Genomic DNA, 15234 nt, shown 5'->3' on the forward strand with positions numbered 1-15234 from the left:
GTGACAGATAAGAGACAAAAGAAGCAGGAGAGCCGAACGACTGCGAGCCACAGATTCAATCAGACTTCACAAACTCCAACCACAGAGGAGGGAAGCCATCACATGATCACTGTTTTAATCTAAACTATGTAGGCCAATCAATATGGCTTCACATCAAACATCTCCATATGGGCTATATATCCATGCGTTCCTCCCTCCATTCCCAGCTGTCTCCACTTCCTCTTATCTCTCTCTTCTACTCATTCTCCTCCTATAGCTTGGACTCACAATCTCAACAACTTTCTGATCATCACTTCGTTTTATTCTCCTCCTCTGACGAAACACCTGACCTTTGCAGATATCAGAGGAAGACGTGCGTTGTATTGTGCAAAATGTATACACACTGTACGTCTAAGCATGCTGTTGTGAATGTGCATGTATTCATGTCACCATCAGATCCCCCACTCTCTGTCAGCCAATTTCACATCCAGCACTGGCTACCATGAGGGAACTCACACTGTCTGATGTCCAGGCGAGCTGGCAGGATGTACTGTATCTCATAAATCACCACCAATCACGCCGCCACGGCCCCCTTCCACTGTTACTATAAATACTGCCAGCTGTGCTTCCATTATTAATGCAGCAAGACGCCCAAACCTTCCCTGGCCCGAACATCGCCGATTCATCATCTCCCATAAACTTTAAAACACCCACTGCTGCCTACTGCTGGTGCAAACTGACACACACAAACAGATAAGGTGCATGCTCATACACCAACACACACTTCTGTCCATGACAAGTTCATTGGTGGAGGAGGAAGCAGGCAGGGAGGGAGATTCAGCATGAAAACCAAAAATAACACATTGAATGTTGATGACAGATCAGTTGCTGTTTGAAAAGAACTGTAATGTAATATGGACACAGAGGGCTGTAGCTCTGTGGAGGTGAATTGAATTAGACTCTTTTTTGCTGAGATGCAGTAACAAATTGATATATAATGCAGTTATTTAAAGAGCTTGCAGAGAGAGAAAGAGAGAGAGAGAGGAACTAATAAACTGTTTTTGTAATGTCAAAGCTAATTACTACATTAGAAAATGTAGAGGCAAAAGCTAAACCATGCAGACTGCATCTTCCATCAGCTGAAGCTTTTTCCCAACAGGGTTGACGAAAACAAAGAGATGTAGCTCGACACATTTCAATCACAAATAGCAAACCTGACACCAATTTCAGTTTTCACAAAGCGCCGAATCACACACAGTGTTAGTAACGTCAGCAGAAGTTTCATCAACACCACAAAGGTCCTGGACTGAACTGACAAGCCAGTTGATATTCATTTTAGCATGTGGACGACTTTAATTACTGACTGTAACATCATAAAACAGTCTAAAATCATTATTAAATAGTATGGAGCGGGACAGAAAGGCTTGGGTTTGCAAGAATCTTCAAGAATATCTATGTGAAAGTGCCAAATGAGATCACATACTAACTAAAAATGATTTGATTTCAATCTATGGCACAATGCCTTCTGCAGCTTACACAGATCTTACACATTTCACTGTTTGGTTGAATCAAATAAGCCTCTCTCAGATAAGAGAACATGAAACACTCGCTTTGCTTGGATACTCTTGTAACGCTGATCACGATCCTATCAGGCTGTAGTGCTGCTCTCAAGGCTTATGGGAATAACAGGGAGAACAAATTAAGGATTTCCAGCAAAACACACGGAAGAGTGTTTGAACTCATTTGAGGTCACAAAAAGAGTCAAAACTTAGGTTTTCCGGGGATTTTGTTGGTGCACACGTTGGAGTTCATCTTTATACAGCAAATGAATCATTGCAAAGAACACACACACACACACCCACACACACACACACACACACACACACACACACACATACATACACGCACACACACACACACACACACATACACACACATACACATACAAAGAATAATGCTCTTTACAGCCAACTGTATGTATCCAAAGTTGCTAATCCCTAAATTTACAAGTCATATTTACCACCTGAAAGCTGACATGAACAGTGTTTTCAAGTAAGAAGCTCATATCTACTGTCTTTCCCACAAGACCTGAATGCAGCATTAGATCCTGAGGCTGATGCTTATGCTGCTGCCTTGAATCGTGCACAAACACACACACACCCCACCCAACACTCTGATCATCATCCCGGGCCAGCACTGCTCCGCTGCCGCCATGCATCTGCTGCTTCTAAATATAGCAACCCCACTTTGATGATGCAGCGGTGACTGTAGGGAGAACCCCCCCTCCACCACCACCACCATTACCACCACCACCTCTCCGCCTCTCAATGGCGCAATTAGCCCTAATAAACTGAGAGTGAATTCATGATGCATGGAGAAGTCTGGCCAAAGACCACCAAATACCCCCCCACCCACCCTCCCAAGCCCCCACTTCCCCTCTAATTACCCTGAATCTATGAATGGAGTCTTTGCAACGGGACAGATGTGATCTGTTTGTGAGGAGACGACATAGAAATAAATGAAAGAGATACAGTGTGTGTGTGTGTGTGGAGGGGGTACCCCCTTGGGAACCAAAGCCTGGCTGGGCATCGTTTCCACAGGGACAGATACACACACTTGACATACACAACCAAAACACTTCGAGGTGAGCATTCATATCTGTGCTCTAATAGCAAATACACTGAAAAAACCCGTCATCCACCATGATAACTTTTTTAAAGTAAGTTGCCATGTCTCTCTTTACCATTACCATTCAGAGTCATTTTGAAATTGCTTTGTGAGTAAACTGTCTGTTCTGGTACCCCATATAATCCATATATCATGATACAACAGCACTGAAATACTGGTTATTTGCAACTTGGGACAGTAGCGTTTAAAAAGTCGGGGGAGCAGAAAGTGATATAGATATATACACTATCGTGGCGGATACTGACAACAATATTGAGAGTGCTAATATCTGATAACTAGCCATGCTAGTGACGCGGCTCCATGGAAAGCAATGTTGTTTTATCAGTCGGTCCACGACTTTAGTCCTGACTGAAAAACCATCATCATATTATTGGGACGATTGTCATGAACCTCCTGAACGATGTATCCTAAAGACTTTGGTGATAATACCCTGACCTTTTCTCTAGTAGCTCCATGAAGTTGACATTTGAGTGAGATAATCAATGCAGAGTGGTCACACACATCCAGATACCGTTGAAGGCAGATGCAGGACTAATAAAAGACAGCAATGAAAATGTAAACTCAGGGCTGCACACTGTAGCTCCCTCTGCAATTTATTGGCACATCCACAAGCGATGTTTTGAGGTCATGCTCTTGAGATAACTCCACAACTGTTTGATGGATTGCCATGAAATTTGGCTCAGACGTTCATGTGACCCTCAGGATGAACTCTAATAACTTTGGTGATGCCCTGATTTTTAGAGCTCTCATAAGGTCATACTTTCATTTATGACCAAATACCTGCACACCTAACGACATTCAGCCTCAACTGCACGTTGTGTTAATGCAAATTATCAATTGTTAGCATGCTAGAACTCTAAACTAAGATAGTGAACATGGTAAACATTATACCTGCTTAGCTTCCGCATGCTAGCCTTGTCACTTTGAGCATATTAGTGCATAAGTAGAGCCTCTCAGAGTCGCTAGAATGACTGTAGACTCATCTCCTTTTAACAGAAATACTTTCAATAACCTTCTTATTACAAATATGTGACCAATATGGTAACAAAAGGCTGGATACTTTATAGAACAATAACATTTACAATCACAGATGACAGTAATGGGTAACATGAACTTCACTGGGAATGAAAACATGAGTAATAACTATTAGTAAAAATACAAATGCCACAATGGATATTTTAACCTTCCAAAAATACATAAAATTGTAGCATAAAGCATTTGTGTGCTGCAGTTTCTATTTGCATATCTGCCAACATATAGAGGGGCTGTTTGGTTATTTAGTCTCCTTCCTGACAAGCTAGTATGACATGGTTGGTACCAATGGATTCCTTAAGTGTTGTAGTTTCATATGATGCCAGTATCGAATTTGCCTTAACGCGTATTATTGTGTTAACTTTGACAGCCCTACTACAAATATGTCTGTGATAAGCTACAGTAATCTCTATTAACATATTCTGCATTCATATGCACATATCTGTAGGAAAGGGGACAGGATTTTGGTATCAGAAGTGTTCTGGCTTCCATTTGTAGTCCGAGTGGTATTGACCAATCACATTGGAGCAGGCTTTGGTTGAATGCAGGTAAACAGTCTGTGAGACAGTTGGTTCAGAGATTGGCGATAAGCCATTATCAAACATAATACTGGCTTAATACCGTATAGTATTGAGCTCTAGTTCGCAGAGAAGTGGCAGCCATCATTTGAACTATAGAAAGATCACTCCAAGACAGTCCAAATAAGAGACATCACAATATTAACTGAAAAGTATATAAACCTCACTGATTACCATGGCTGATGGGTAATTTTGACCTGATCAAACGAACAGCAGTTTGGAGCTATTACTAAACGTCACCTCCCTTTAAATGAAAGGAGATGTGTTTCATGGCGGACAGGCATTCATTTTCTACATCACGCCAGGTAGAGAAAAATGTCCTGTTGGTAATGACGGAACCTTCGTCTCCTAAACACCCTGACAGCCTATTAACACCAGACAGAACCATCGCTCTGGTATGATGAAACAGTCGAAGGCAGTATAATGATTAATAGAGACGGAGACAGAGCGACTCGATAAGAGATAGGTGGAAAGAGGTAAACGACAGAGGAAAAGGAATAAGGAGAAGCAAGAGAGAGGACAACGCTGAAGTAGGACAGAGCGCAGGGGAGGCCTGTCTGTCCCAGATCAGCCGTCTATACCGCCGGCAGGAGAAGGAGAAGGAATGAGTGAGAAAAAGAGAGAGAAAAGAGTGAGAGAGTAAACGAGATGGCTAAATCTGGAGTTATGATCTACATCCCCCCCCTGAGCAGCGTGGCAAATATTGAAAAGAAAGTTAAGCTCCACTCCCTGCACTTGGGCAAATATAACAGGAGAGAGACTTACAGGTTACACAGGTGCAAAATCTAAGAGAAAATAAGGCTCTGACGATGGGATGGTACAACATTAACTGAACAATCAGTCCAAAAGACACAGTATTTACCTCCTTTCTCTCCCTCCCAAGCCCCTGAAGAGTATTTTGAATAAACATGGCTTGAAATAATCAAATTAATTCCAGTTACTCAATATGTATCTTCGTCAAGGCCTGTTTTTCCTCTTCCAGACAGGTAAGCTCTGTCCTAGTGTCCTGATAAGTCTTTTTTCCAAGCTTTGTCGAATTGAATGAGTGGTGAGAAGAGATTTTGGTCCCCAGATCCCCAAAGAGGAAACTGGTGGAATGTCAACTGTGTGTTGTGTCCTCTGTGTGAAGTGGAACTAAAGTGTGGCGCTCCATAACACTTTCCGACCATGAAGGAATTAATGGTATTTCCCCGCTAACGTGGGCTGAATGTTAATTCATCTGCTCGGGTGGCAAATCATGGATGTTTGCTGGACCTTGACTGTCTTTGTGCCAAACAGCATCTGCAGTACAAACGACATGACAGTCAGTTAATCAACACTCAACATCGGCCTGTTGAACCAGATCAACTCGACTTTCACAGGCCAAATTAATTGAGCTCCCAGGGAGTCAAACAAAACAGATCTGGACTCAGTCTAAATCTCGTCACACTGACAGACTGCTTGTGTCTACCATCATTCAGAGGCATCAAACATTATATAAATCTGACCAGCCTGAGGACTATAGCTACATGAACAGCTAGATGTGCCCATTTGAAACGCGTGCCCGTCCAGAACGGGCCGATTGCTTGGCCCCAAGTGTTGTTCGAGATATGCAAAGGGCAGTCATATATACACATTGACAGAGATTCCTTCCTTTATAGTTAGATGATGCTGCTACAGCGCCACCTAATGGCCAAATGGCACCAAAATTTGTCATGCACTCAGACGTCATATCTACCCATGTCCACCAAATGTGGTCGCAACAGCCCAAAGCATTCAGGAGATATGCATTTTTTGTAAAATAAGCACAACATTTTAGTTTTAACTTTGAGGGCCTGCTATAGTAAAACTGTATGGAACATCAAAAATTAGAAAAGATGAATATTTCCAGCTTGGTCCAGAGATGTCCAGTACCAAATTTTGTGACAATTGTTCAAAATGTTTGGGAGGAGAAGCAAAAAATCTGATTTGGACACAATTCAAAATGACGCAAAATGAATCTAGACGCAAATGCGTGGCTTATATGGATAGATTGGTCTGGACCCACAACATTTTTTTTTGTCTGAGACTCATGGTTAAAGTTACAGGCCAAACATTTTTAACAGCATCCTCTAGGGGAGCGAGATCTAATGAATGTGACACCCGACCCCGTTCTCCCTAAAATTCCTGTTTCTTAACCAAAAACAAATGAACTTTTTTCAGGTCAGAAGGTAGAAATATTTTGGCTTACTGATGTCTTACCGACATATTTGACTACAACTGGATGTTAACACCATAACAATTTGAAAGAAAAACCTGAGAATAGCTTTCATACTACATTTTGTGAATTTTCATCCTTGCATAACTGAGCTGGCTACTGACACTTTAACAATAACACAGTGCATGTTTTTGAAGATCTCAGATCAGATTTCGTAATTTGCGGGTTACCTTTTAGACATGCCTGTGAGGCCGGCGGCTCGCAGCTAACGGTGCTAACAGCGCTAATGGTAAAATTGCTGACAGAGATAACAGTGTTTACCTGGGGGGGGAACCGGAGGGTGGGTGCTATGCTTCCGCGATGACACCGTTGGTCAAGGCGGTGTTATCAGCTGTAACCGCCGTATGAGCACAGTGCAGAGCGGCGGCCCTGAGCTAGCCAGTGGGGCACGCTCACATGCACTAAAAGCATGCACGCCCGGCCCGGCCCGGCGCACAATAAAGCACAGAGGGAGAGCAACTTCATTCTCTGCTCAGGTAGACATTACTCCTCTATATCTTTCCATAGCTTATAGTTTTTTCCTGCTATATTAATGCTGTGGATATTGAATTTAGCACCTTTCAAAATAAATAAATAAAGTTCTCAAAGGTTTAAAAGACAGACGAGTAAATGAGTGAAATCACCTGATGTAAAGATGAGGTGGACCTGCAGTCCAGCCTCCCTTCAACCACCTCTGCCTCAGAAACTGCAGAATGGTCAAATGAATGTGAAACTGATTGCACTGCTTTCCTCCAACACGTGTAATCCAATGTGTTTTATATGAGTGAAGTGCCACTGAAACTGATCTATGGAGAGCTGCCAGCGATAAGTTGGCGTGTACCGACTGCTTGACATCAGTATGTGATGAGTGTGTTTGAACTTGAGCACCACTCAAAGCAAAGACTGAGTCATGTGTGTGTTTGCACACCAACGCTTAACAGAATAATCACTACACATCCTCAAAAGCACTTCACTTTTATACCTCTATACAGACTATACACGTCTCCAAATCCACCATTAATGAGCTGTTGGTGGCATTAGAAGTTTTCACTGTGACAAATTGCGCTCATGGTGAGTGTGTCTTCTCTGATGATCCGCTCTGCCATCCTCTACCTCCATGTCCCTGAGGCGACACATCCCATAAAGGGCATGAATAGCATGTGCGAGTTACTATGACTGTGTGTGTGTGTGGGCGATGTGCCCGCCGAATGCCATCGTCCAAGTCTCTGGTGAAACTGAACACACAGCCACGTCTCTTGTGCTTGAACGCCTCCGACAACAAGTTATTTGTAGGTTAACTTTCAATTCTGCTACATTAAGCTGAAATCCTCCTCGCCGGTCTGTGCAATGCTAAATGCAGAAGTATTTTGTGTGTAGTTATGTGTGCTGTGAAGTGACCTGCCATCACCTTCCTGTGGGCTGTGTTCAATAGACACAAAGGCATCTATAGATAGACTGAACTCAGGTGGAGAGATAATGACAGGGGCAAACCAAACACATGTTCCCTGCAGGCAGGGTGACCCTTTTCCTGTAGAGGCAGCCGCTCAAGTGAGAAGACAGCAGCTTGAACATCCGCTATCAAATTCTTCTGCTGTTTAATGCATGGCATCACACTTACATCTGCTCCTGAGTGCATTATTCCACACAGGGTGCATCTGTGTCCATGATCGTCCATGCATACTCTACCTTACACGCTGCAGTCAATATGTCACGGTAGCCAAAGTGTGATTTACTGGGTGATTTTATGCACTGGTTAGCCTTTTAATGTGAACACTGAGTGGTGAGCTGTGCACCAGATCTTCAGCAACCCTTGGCATGCATGAAAATTAATGTGGGAGGGATTATCTGTTTGACACAACGATAAATCCAACAGCTGACAAGTAGCATATCTCATACATCTACCTATAGCTCTGTTGCCATTGATGAGGCCACACTGTCTGATTCCCTGACTTGTCTTGTCTACAAATCTGTGTCCCTCCTCTCCCACTTCTTCTCTTGTCCCTTCTTCTTCTGCCTCTCTGTAAACCTGGGATAGAATCTGCTGGCATCAAGGAGGAAATCCACTGCTAAACACTGCTTGCCTTCCTTGTGTCTGTGCATCCCTCAGCCGATCCATTCAAGGCTGTCTCGCGTTTCATTTTATTTTCATTTCAGCAGCTTTATTTTGTGCAACTACCACAATTTAAAGCTGGGATATCGCAGCCATGTGAGAGAGGAGTTCATGTGTTACATCAATGCAGTAAACTTGAACATGCAAACCCCCTCCCAACCCCCCTGCTGCACACACATACACATACACCCTTTTGACTCCAACAGCATCCCTCCACAAACATTATCCTCTGCCATGCAACCCTCTTCCATCCACCATGCATGTCATCTTGAAAGAAGCAGAAAAGACAGAAAACATTCTTACTGTCTTCTACAATCCCTGATGAAATACAGAAATCCCTCCTCTGGAAAAAAAAAGGGGACAGAAGTAGAAAAAGAGAGGAGGGGGAGCCCAGCGGTTGCCAGTTGCAGAGGAATAAGGAGTGAGGAGGGGTTAGCAGGAAGATGATGAAGAAGACTGTGGTTAAAGGGGAGGAAAAGGAAAAGATAATCACTGCTGCAACAATGAAGACCCTCCTCCTCCACAGCCGCCGCCGCCGCCACGAGAAATCACAAGGTGTCCGGCGTGCTGCTGTACGCTGAGGGATGGAGCATTATCCTCGGCTCCCAGCCGTCCTCCAGCAGCAGCAGCTCTGTAGTAACACTTCTATCTGCTCGGTCCGGCAATCTCCCCATCCCTCGCTCTCTATCCTCCCCTCCTCCCTCCCTTCAGCATGTTCAGAGTCCCTCTCTCTCCCTTTCCTTGTACTGGTTGGTTGGTTTCTCTCCCTCACCCCCCTCCCATACCGTTCTCTCTCTCTCTTTCGTACCCCCTCCTCCCTCCATCTCTCTCTCCTCCATCATTACCCGGATACAGGGCATACCCCTCCCTCCCTTTATCTCTCTCTCTTTCTCTCTCTGTCCGTGTCTTTGATGTTTTGGAGTTAGTCTCTTAGCTGTGAAGAACTCTGTTTTTTTTCTCCTTCTCACAGAACTGAAAGTACCATACAACACAGTGGGATCCACCCAACGGTGCAGAGATACACACACCACCAAACACACGCATAAATAGATGATTACCACATAGTATCAACAACAAAACCACACACATCAATTAGAGCGACAATTTTAACGGATTCCTTCCATAATCCAACATTTATTTCCAAATCATAGACACAGAACAGCACAATCTGCAGCCAACATGTGCATCCTGTCTCTCTCTCACACACACACACACACACACACACACACACACACACACACACACACACACACGGAGATAAATATGAATTAGGAATGAAGGAGATGTGTATAAGAGGATGAGGGAAGCCACTGCTGCAATGCTTATTACCATACAGAGGGGGGTGAGGGAGGAGAGGACTGTGGGTGGAGAGGGAGCCTTCTACTGACGAGCTGAACTGAATAGCAAGTAGAAATCAACTCCATTATACCAATCAGTGATGAGTGAAGCATGTCAAACTCGCCTCATGGCTTTGATGAGCTAACAGCCCTATAACAGTTGGGGATGAGGAGGAAGAGGGGGGGTCATCATGGTTGTCTATAGTAACAATGATCACTGAAAAAACAGATGTTTTCAGCAGTCACATCTTCCTCTTGTTGCTGAGGGTGAGGATTATAAAATGTGCTTGCTTGACACTCGTTTAGTCAGAAGCTCTTGTGGATATTCAAGTGAGAGTAGGGCTGTCAATCGATTCAAATATGTGATCGTGATTAATCGCATGATTGTCCATAGTTAATCACAAATTAATCGCACATTTTTTATCTGTTCAAAATGTACCTTAAAGGAAGATTTGTCAAGTATTTAATACTCTTATCAACATGGGAGTGGACAAATATGCTTGCTTTGTGCAAATGTATGTATATGTTTATTATTGGAAATCAATCAACAACACAAAACAATGACAAATATTGTCCAGGAATATTGCATTTAGCATAAAAAATATGCTCAAATCATAACATGGCAAACTGCAATGTGAAACAGCTGTCAGTGTGTCAGTGTGCTGACTTGACTATGACTTTCCCCGAACTGCATGTGATTACCATAAAGTGGGCATGTCTGCAAAGGGGAGACTCGTGGGTACCCATAGAACCCATTTTCATTCACATATCTTGAGGTCAGAGGTCAAGGGACCCCTTTGAAAATGGCCATGACAGTTTTTCCTCACCAAAATTGAACATATAATTTTGGAGCGTTATTTAGCCTCCTTCACGACAAGCTGGTTGGTTGGTACCAATGGATTCCTTAGATTTTCTAGTTTCATATGATACCAGTAGCTTCACTCTAGCTTAACTCTTATCACTTAATTTTTAGGCAAGCTACAACCTCCGAAAGATCAATTGCGTTAATGCTTTAAAGAAATTAGTGGCGTTAAAACGCGTGAATATCACGTTAACTTTGACAGCCCTAAAAAAAAAAAAAACATCTGCTGGAAAAAACCCGACAGAAAACGGTCTGGTTACAGTAGATGTTGACGAGTGCTAAGCTGCATCTCAAATGTTGACAAAATATAACTGAATCCAGTTATGAATCTAAGACGGGAAGCTCTCTGACATCAGGCTGTTTCACACTGTTACATTATGAAAAATTATTATTATACTATGAAAAATGACTTCTCCAACACAAACCTTTCTGGATTAATACCCCTGTCTCAGTGTGCATTCTGATAAGCCTTTCTTATAAATCGTGCCTCATTTACTTGACATCCTAAATTGTTCACATTGTTTTTATTCTGCGGAAACATTTCCCAGAATTGTGCTGGTTTATTTGATTTTGCACGTCATCCTATAACTGTGATATAGTAGTTACATTTTTCCTGTTTATTCTTCTCTCTTCTCAAGAAACAATATTTCCAGGGAGTTGTAGATCTCATACTACTGTATGGTGCTGTTTTATTTGTTTTTGCACCATTTGTCATGTTGTGTTTTCCATTTTCCTGACAAAGACATTGTTGGGTTAAAATGTTGCCTTTTAGTCAAACAAACTCGCACAAGCTATAATTCAGCGGGCTGATATCGTTAGGGCTGCAGCTAACGATTATCTTAATGTGACGACTATATTCTTGATTAATTGTTTGGTCTATGAAACAAAAATGTCCGTCAGTGTCCAAGAGCTGAAGATGTTGCCATCAAATGTATTACTTTATCCTTAAACATATTCAATTTACTAAAATGTAGGACAAAGTAAAACAGCATATGACAATCGAGAAACTGGATGTTTTGCATTTTTGCTTGAAAAATCACTGGAATTGATTAAGAAAATTGTTGAGATTAATTTAATGTCAATCAACTAATTGTATAATTGACTAATCGTTGCAGCTCGTCTGCTTTCATCTGCACCTGGATTAAATATAACACTAGCTGTGCTCACAGATACCATACTGCATGTTTCCCACACTATTAACATGAGAGAAGTAAATGCCATGTCGTGGCATCATATCTCTGGCGTGGCGAGGCAGCCTGTGCTTCAACTCAAAGGTCACGCTAACCCTGACATCTCAGCTTTTGAAAGGGGTATTAATACGTATCATTTTATCACCATCCTTCTCTTTATTGTCTCACATTAACATTACATCCATTAGCTCCGAGCTGGGCATCTAGAAACTGATGTGAATGAAATGAAACCTCGCACCGCGGGGGCTGTCCACCTCCTCACTCAGCCAGTGACTCATGCGGAGGTAACTTTCTCACACAGTATTAAAAGTATTACACCATCTGATCTATTGGTTTCTTTAAATGAGGTTTGCATTGATTAGTCAGCGTGCATCTGCCAGCGCTGCTCCTCTGACTGATTGAGTCTGTATGTATCAGAGGGTGTGTTTAACAGGTTTTGTTCATCAGGCTAGAGCAGGACCGGCAGTATTAATTGGATGAGAGTTAAGCAGGCAGTAGCAGTAAGCTAAAAAGGATTGCCGTGCTTCATCAAAACCACACAAGCAACTGCGGTTTGTACACGGAGACGGGGGAGTCGATTTAATAGCAGACAGTCAGACTTAATAAAGAAAGATAGCCATAATAATGATAAGAGCAATATCCCTGCTTGTGCAGCTGACATATTTATTCAGCCCCCCCCGTCAGACACACAGGGTTTTGTTACAGTCATAATTTACACTAATGCACTGACACCTCAGCCAGTAGCCAGTCATTTGGAGCCTCTGCCATCTGTCACCTGGGAAATAATGTGCAACGCAGGTACACATTTCTAAAGCTCTCTGCTCAGGGTTACAGTCTGTTTGTGTCTCCTTGCTCTTTCACCACAAGGATGACTGCTCTACTGCTGCTGATGGTGGTGGTTCAACACTCACACGCAGTCAGCCATTTCACAGGGCTACTGCTGCCGTGAAACGCTCATATGACAGATTATAATCCCCAGAGTCGTAGCCCCAGAGGCTACATACACACATGCATGTAGTAATGGAACTGTGATCTACACAAGACAAGGAGAGAGTGAGGTGATGTCTTAATGAATAATCGTAAATGTGGAAAACTAGTAGGGTTAAAATGGTTGGAAAATATAGTTAATGTGGCACAAAATGGTGTTCTAGTGTATTTTGTATAAAGTAGGGCTGTCAAAGTTAACGCCATAATAACGCATTAACGCAAATTTGTTTTAACGCCACTATTTTCTTTAACGCATTAATGCAACTTGCAATTTTTAGGTTGTAGCGGACTCAGTTTTAAAGAGTGAAGATAATGGTATCATATATGTCGTGAAGGAAATAACGCTCCAAAGTTGCACTAAATTTTGGCGAGGAAAAACTGGCATGGCGATTTTCAAAGAGGTCCTTTGACCTCAAGAGATGTGAATGAAAATGGGTTCTATGGGTACCCACGAGTCTCCCCTTTACAGACATGCCCACTTTATGATAATCACATGCAGTTACAACTGGTAATTAAGCTCCACATTCCTCCACATTGACCAGCTACAACAGTAAAATGCTGCTTACACAATAAAGCATCAGTTTTAACAATTTAATAATGTAAAATATAATAATGTATCAGTCAAAGGGGACATTTCACTGCAGAACCAGTAATTGCTGATTCTTCCACCACCGCTTAAAAGGAGGTAAAACTGAGGGAATCATGTTTTTATGATTGCTGCCACCCAAGTAAAATCAATGTTTGATTAATGGTCGAATAAATCTGAGCAGAATAACAGCTTTATTTCTCCCCTATTTTTCCGTCGCTTTAACTGAACCATCTCCAAGACGCACTCTCCCTCACTACTATAAGGGATAATCTCTCCCTCTTTCCGTCCTCATTATGAGAAAACTGTTATACTTGGCATCAGAATTAACTGCTCGGCTGCTACTGAGAGCTAGAAAGAAAAGCAGAAGTGGGTCATGTGCTGCAGGAGAGGAGGGGAATCGAGGGGAAGAACGCAATCACTGGTTGTGTAGGATGAAAGCACAGGTAGAGAGGAAGGAGGTAAAGGCTGAGCACTGAACCAGGAGGACGAACGCTCGCCCTGAGCTTTGAAATCAACCACATGAAAACATTAGAAGATCACGGATACTCAATACTCATATTTGCTTTATTCCACTTATGCAAAAGAACAGGAGGCCAGTTAATAAACAAACTAAGGCTGTCAAAGTGAATGCGATAATAACGCATTAACGTAACTTACCCACGAGTCTCCCCTTTACGTCCACTTTATGATAATCACATGCAGTTTGGGGCAGGTCATAGTCAAGTCAGCACACTGACACACGGACAGCTGTTGTTGCCTGTTGGGCTGCAGTTTGCCATGTTATGATTTGAGCATATTTTTTATGCTAAATGCAGTACCTGTGAGGGTTTCTGGACAATATATGCCATTGTTTTGTGCTGTTAACTGATTTCCAATAATAAATATATACATACAATTGCATAAAATTAGTATATTTGCCCACTCCCATGTGTATTCAATACTGGGCAAATTTCTCTTTAAGGTACATTTTGAACTGATACAAAAATGTGATTAATTTGTGATTAATCGTGATTAACTAAATAATAAATATATACATACATTGGCATAATGCAAGCATATTTGCCCACTCCCATGTTGATAAGTTTTAAATACTTGACAAATCTTCCTTTAAGATTCATTTTGAACAGATAAAAAATGTGCAATTAATGTAATTAACTATGGACAATCATACGATTAATCATCATTAAATATTTTAATTGATTGACAGCCCAAAAATAAACATTAATATTTATCAGATAAAATGAATAAACATTAAAAGGCCCATAATTCATCTTTCTTTGAAATTCTTAATATTTTTTTTTAATTGACTGACTTATTAAATAAATTAGTGGCACGGATTGACACTAGGCCTATATGACTGATAAATAAAATACATTTACTGCATTTAACAGCTGCAACTGCATTCTACGATTAGGAAGCCCAAATCTGAATACAATGACGACAGAGTAAATTGTGTGATTATGAGGGACTCGATTAAATACTATAGAAAGGTATGTCATTAGATATGGGCAGATACATAATAATAATATAATATAACTAACATAGGAATTACATAATATGGTCCAGCCTTAGGAATGGATGTCTTCACCAATCTAATAACTGATTACATCGACGATCAATCAAATCAACAAGCTGTATAATATTGCAAAATTGTTCATTGTTACATT

At 41.8% G+C, this 15234-nt stretch overlaps 1 protein-coding gene across 7 annotated transcripts in view; it reads right to left on the reverse strand.

Annotated features, from left to right (window-relative positions):
• The window catches only part of shank1 (SH3 and multiple ankyrin repeat domains 1), an 89581-nt gene extending 80275 nt beyond the window's left edge, over window positions 1-9306 (reverse strand). For 3 of the 7 annotated variants that reach the window (XM_074655932.1, XM_074655931.1, XM_074655930.1), the window contains exon 1: window positions 8906-9304. The gene's annotated coding sequence lies outside the window, so the exon portion shown is untranslated. Of the gene's footprint in view, window positions 1-8905 lie in introns of all 7 variants that reach the window. The other 4 variants (XM_074655934.1, XM_074655933.1, XM_074655929.1 and 1 more) reach the window with 2 other exon arrangements.
• Between the last annotated feature and the right edge of the window lie 5928 nt (window positions 9307-15234).

This window comes from Sebastes fasciatus, chromosome 13, assembly GCF_043250625.1.
Source record: "Sebastes fasciatus isolate fSebFas1 chromosome 13, fSebFas1.pri, whole genome shotgun sequence".
Classification (NCBI taxonomy): Eukaryota; Metazoa; Chordata; class Actinopteri; order Perciformes; family Sebastidae; genus Sebastes; species Sebastes fasciatus.